Here is a 6,209-nt window from a genome sequence, read left to right as displayed (position 1 = left end):
ATTTACCATGCCACACTTTATATCATTCATCAACTAATATTTACTTGCATGTTACTTGTACTTCCATTCACTGCAAGTGCGATGCTTCTGCCATGTCGATGCTGAAATGTATTGTTGAGCAGATTGTATGTCATAAGCATCTAGATCAGCATGCATTCATTTTATCCTCTGCTCTTGATTGGCTTGCGATCATTCAGCGTGCTCACTTGACTTGTTGATTTGGCCAGATGCATAAGCTGACGATTATCGTGATACTGAGTTCGCTAGTGGGTATGATGACTAGTGTATTCTCAATTGGCTGTTCGTGTGAGGATGACGTCTCGCTGTGCTCGAGTGTGATGTATGTTTTGTCTGCCAAATGAGGAAGTTGTGCTTGTTCCCTTAGTTTCATCACTCTCCGTGCTCGAGTGTGATGTATGTTTCCTCTGCCAAATGAGGAAGTTGTGCTTGTTCCCTTAGTGCCATCGAGGTGCCATGTAATAAGTTAGACATTGTGTAAGACTATGTTGTTTAATGTATGGAATTTCTGTATCGACCGTGCTTCCTAGCTTTGAATGATCCTGGGGCTAGTGAGTCGACAAAATGGAATGGATTAATAATTCGAAGCTGATAATGTTTAAACAGTGTATGAGTACACACATAGATAAGGATGTAATGTCTAAGCACAGGTAAGGAAATTTATTGCCCTTTGGACATGGTTAGACATCTCCGTTATTACCCTATTCTAATTTGCAAAACTCTCATCACATGTTAATACAATGACAATAGAAGTGTCAAAGAAGAAAATAAGGGAATACTTCATTTATGCCCTTAGTTGGTTCCTATTTGAGCTAAAACACGCCACTTATTTTTGAACGGAGGGAGTACTTTCTATCTGAGGGTTTTGCCCCTAAAGTTGCACCCAAGGTCGCCTGAATGCTCTTTTGTCACAGTGTTGTCTGATCAACGTTGTTTGACCGTGACGGGCTGCCATTTTGAACATTTTTGCACTGGTCACGGAAAAGAACAACATGTCACTTACAGAAGGAACCGACGGTGTTCTCGTGAAGCACCACCTTATTCTTCTTTCCTGTCTGCGGTTAGTTGCCGCCGCAACCCAATCTCCTTCTCCACTTCTCTCTCATATCTGAATACTGTTTATTCCATTACTGTCCACCTCGCGCTAATACAAATGCACCAACAATCCATCTTAGCTTTCACTTGCCATTAGCTTATACACAAATCACATTTTCTGACAATGAATTGGAACAACTTTGCCTAGCCTAAGAAACTACACAAAAAGCTAGAAATTTGTAAGAAAGCAACATCAATGGAAAAAGGAGAAGGTACAATTCATTGTAAGAAACTAACATCAGTGCAAGAAGAAAAGATGAATTAATTATCTTGGGCTGAAGTAGAGCAACCAAAAGTCCGAATTGATGGAAAGAGCTAGACAATCCACATATACACTTTAACACAATTCACTGTCAGGGCCTAGGGTGGCCGCCCCTCCCGTCCCCCCTAAGGGCCAGGCCTGCATATGGATGCAAGAATCATCGGAAGAATTAAAGCACAAATGAAATAGGAACAAGCATATGTAGAAGAGGAAGGAACCTGATGGGTCCAACTGTAATGAACTAGATTCTGAAGCAGAGGCAATGGAGCGATTAACCGATTCGTTGGCACTAGCAAGCGACACACTGTGTTTTACCCATTGGGCTTTTGCATTCTCAGCAGGGGCGGAGCCAGAAATTTTCGCCAATGGGTTCATTCACTAACTAGTTGTGATTTTTTTAATGAACCTAGTCCTATTTTGTGACAAATTGCAACGAGATTATATCAGGTCAAAGAAAGCACAATGAATATGATATCACTTATCACACATATTTGTCACTTCAAAAAAAATAAGAGTGCATAACATACCGACTGGATGAAATTATAAAATCACTTGTTTACATATTATAGATAAAAGCAGTACCAAAATAAACTTCATATTTTAGAGCCAACTTCTCATCTTTCTGAAAACAGTGAAGAAAATAACAAGTTAGTTTGGCGAGTTTAAAATAAAAGTGACATCATGTGAAAGAATCATGTAAAGTCACTCACATTTTAGAGCTTCCCTTTTCGATCTTTTATCGCCTTAAAAAGATCAAACACAACATCATTACTAATGGGAGAAAACATCTCTTTCTCCACATAGCAAATTAGACAATCACTCATGAAATGATCACCAATTTTGTTGCGCAACTTTTTCTTGACAACATTCATAGCTGAAAAGCATCTCTCCACGGATGCTGTTGCAACTGGTAATATCAATACTAACTTTAGAAGATGATAGACCAAGGGAAAAGTAACATGTTTATTTGTCTGCACCATTAACTTCGCAAGATCAGCAATCCCGTCCAAATTAGCAAACCTTTCATCCGCTCGCACATTATCAATGTAAGTGCGCAGTTCAGGACCAAGATCATCCATTTTTTTTGAATCAAAATCATCTGGATAAAACTCAGCTAGCTTCACTAAGCTATCCAAGTTAAAAGCAACAAATCCATCGTTTGGGTTGAAAGAAGCCATGTGACCAAGTAATGCAGAATTTACCTCATTGAAACGGTCATCAAACTCTTGAAGTTGCCAGTCAATAACAGAACTAAGACACTCTACTCGGTAATGCTGGAGGTTTGTCTTATTAGTTTTTTGTCTTGGTTTGTGTCGATTGATATATTGCTCCTGCATGTCCGCCTTCTCAATGTGATGTTCTTCACAAAATGAATATGCCTTTCTGTATCAGTGAGTCCCATCCATTCTCCCTTAGTTCTTGTAGCTCATTCCTTGTGGACTTAACACATGACATGGCATTTAGGATGTCTTGATCCTTCTTTTGTAAAGAATGTGACAAAGTATTTGCATTTCCTAATATATGCAGCATCATGTGCAAATAAAACACAAAATCAAAGGTCTCAAAATATGCTACAAGACCACGCGCCTGACTTTTCTTTTCATTTTTACCTTCTTTCTCCACATATTTCAGAACAGACATGACTGCAGGGAACAACTTCACTAGACTTGAGAGAGTTCTGTAGTGTGAGCCCCAATGAGTGTCACCAGCTCTCTGAAGAGTTTGATCTTGATTTAACCCTCTGCCAGTGCTAATCTGCCCACTACCTATGGCTTTTATTACATCCTCTCGATGTTTCTTTCTAATCATGTCCTTTCTTTTGCAAGAAGCTCCAACCACATTAAATAAAATGGAGATCATGTAGAAAAAATCTGAAATATCTTCATGCTTCTTTGCTACAGCTACAATAACCAACTGGAGTTGGTGAGCAAAACAATGCACATAATAGGCTGATTTATTCTCTTGCAAAATCTTTGCTTTCAAGCCATTGAACTCGCCGCGCATATTGCTAGCCCCGTCATAACATTGTCCTCTGACTTGTTTTATGCTTAAACCAAGATCGGTGAATATTTTTTGAAGTGCGGCTTGAAGACATATTGCCGATGTTTCTTGCACATGTACTACTCCAACTAATCGTTCAATGATAAATCCACGCTTGCTAAGATATCTCAAAACAACTGCCATTTGCTCTTTGTCAGACACATCAGCAGCTTCATCAATCAACAAACTAAACACATCACCTCCAATTTCTTCAATAATAGAATTCAAAGTTATCTATGCAAAACAATAAGGGCATCATTAGAGATTAGTGTAACTTGTAAGACAACAAAAAATAGTAGGAAATATAATTTAACGATGATGTTACCTATAGTTGGCAATTTCCTTCTGAATATCTCCACATACCCACTTGCAATTTTGTGGAGCATTCTCAAGAACTACCTTTCGTATATCATCATTTTGATTTGCCAAAGTTTTTACCAACTCTCGAAAGTTTCCCTTATTTTTTGACTCTTCTGTTTCGTCATGGCCTCGGAAAGCTAAGCCTTGATGCAACAAGTATCTAACAGAATCAATTGAAGCATTAAGCCGAATTCGATTTTGCTTTTTTGTAAGATCAGTTTGCTTATCGAGAGCTACCCAAATTGATTGATCTTGATTCATCAAAGCATCACACCGTTTTACTGCTACATTATGAAAGCTGTTAACATTACCTTTACCCTCATGGGTATCCAGCCTACTTTTCTTGTTCCAACCATTCCAACCATTAATTCCAAATGCATCACTTCCAGCTTGTCCCTCATTATTATCTCTGAAAAGATAACAAAACAAACAAAAGGCCTTATGCACCTTGTCACTATACTCAAGCCAACGACCATAATCTTTAAACCAGTCTGGATTAAATCTTCGTTGTGTATCTCCAATGTCCCTGTGTGGATAAACAAAAGTAGACGGCGGCCTGTAAGGTCCCCTTGTTAAATATCGTCGCCTAATCTCATCTTGCTTCTTAGGATTTCTTGTGTACTCCGAAATTCTCTTGCGATCAGCCGGATCGTAGGGCAATTCATCTAAATTAATCTCTTTGTGGATAGAAGGCTTTGGGAGACTACTTGCAGCGACATTTGATGCAGTTTGCTTACATCTGATGGGTGACCTCGATGTCCCCCCATCATTATCTAGGTCAGGTGATCGACTTCTCTTCTTGGAAAAATATCTTTCCATAGTCTGCATCAATGAAAGTCCATGAAAATAAGAATTAGAAAATTAGGGCAAAAAGCTCCCGTACTAGGCTATTAGATTTAGATTGGATAGAACGTACGGAGAGAAGAGAAGTGGAGGTGATATTACTGCCTCGAATTAGACTGCAGTTGAGCGGAGCGCTTCGACGCTATTTGCCGTCGGGCGTCGGCGTCGAGATGAGGCGAGGCGGCGGAGAGAGAGGCGAGGCGAGTTGGAAAGCGACGAGGCGTGCGGCTGCCGTCCGTGTATTCCTCGTACAGGTATTGATTGATCTTCTCTTTTTAGATGTCGTACATGTATTGATCTAGTACTAGTAACGAAGATGCCTGGGCTTTTGGGCCTTTTATTTGTCTAATCATGTGGCGTTAGCAGCTTAATGGGGTCAGACTTAATTTTTTGTTGGGGTCAGGCCTTATATGTCGTACTCCCTCCGTCCGGAAATACTTGTCACCAAAATGAATAAAATGAGATGTATCTAGATATATTCTGGATACATCCTACTGTATCCATTTTGATGACAAGTATTTTCGGACGGAGGAAGTACATGACATGTTCAGCGCTGGCTCCGCCACTGATTCTTAGTCACTAACCACTGTGTGAGAATGTGAGAAGAAATAGTAAATTACCAGCGATTGGGATTGCATAATTGGATGAAAGAATTCTCCAGAAGAGGGTTTACATTATTCTCCTCCGATGTGGCTCCAATTATGCCGATTCCTTTACATTTTCCCCATTGGCGTGCTCCCTCACCGACCAAAAACCTAAGAAACATTGAATAACTTAGCTACTCAGGATTACAGGTAAGATGGGCAGGTGACAGAAAAATGACAAAGGCTTTACATTTGCACTACATATTTCAGCATGAGACAGGATTAGAAGATAACACAAGGCGGAACAGTCATGGCACAGAAGATTGACACAAGGGCGGAGAAATTGCTGAAAATAAAAGGTTGTGGGTAACCAAAACACGTAGAAGCTTGAATTTTGTGATTACATAGATGGGGGGTGTCTTTTTTTTTTCTTTTTTTTTGTGGGAACATAGATGGGGGGTATCTGACCAAGGAGCTAAGAGCCTGACATTTGTTCCTTTGCCAAGCGCAATGCAACTTGGATGGGATTTTTTACACCCGATCTACAAGAAATAGAAAGTTTGGTCAGAGCTTTAAGCTTCTCCGTTTGTCCGCGGGACAGAGAGTCGACGAGGGTTTTGAAAAATACGCGCCGGAGCCCCCGCGGAACGGGCGATTCGCGCGCGGTGACGGGTGGAAGTTTTGCGGTTCGGCCCCCGAGGAGCGCCGTATTCGCGGGCGCTTTTTCGCGGGAAGGAAAGAAAATGCGGGCAGGGGAGGCAGGAGAGACGGGCGGGACGGAGATGCTTTCCGCTCTCGTCCGAGCTTATCTGCTGGCTGGCGCTGCTGAGGTTGCGTGTCTTGAGCCCCGCCTGCGCGCCTTCAGTGCGAGACAGACAGACGGACGGACAGGTCTGACGGTGGACCGATTTGATTCGATCTGAGTTTGACTGCACCATGTGTGAACCCAGGAGGCTGGTTCTGAATTTAAATTTGGCTGGGCCGTTTCGGGTCGAAAGGAAGATCGA

At 41.2% G+C, this 6,209-nt stretch overlaps 1 protein-coding gene across 2 annotated transcripts in view; it reads left to right on the top strand.

Annotated features, from left to right (window-relative positions):
• The window catches only part of LOC119368907, a 5,050-nt gene extending 4,428 nt beyond the window's left edge, over nt 1–622 (top strand). Inside the window, exon 8 of one of the 2 annotated variants that reach the window (XR_005176776.1) lies at nt 228–622. The gene's annotated coding sequence lies outside the window, so the exon portion shown is untranslated. The remainder of the gene's footprint in view (nt 1–227) is intronic. The other variant, XM_037634020.1, reaches the window with a different exon arrangement.
• The last annotated feature ends 5,587 nt before the right edge of the window (nt 623–6,209 follow it).

This window comes from Triticum dicoccoides, chromosome 2B (genome assembly GCF_002162155.2).
Source record: "Triticum dicoccoides isolate Atlit2015 ecotype Zavitan chromosome 2B, WEW_v2.0, whole genome shotgun sequence".
Classification (NCBI taxonomy): Eukaryota; Viridiplantae; Streptophyta; class Magnoliopsida; order Poales; family Poaceae; genus Triticum; species Triticum dicoccoides.
Note: the sequence above shows the minus strand (reverse complement) of the source record. Positions and strands in the feature narration are given on the sequence as shown.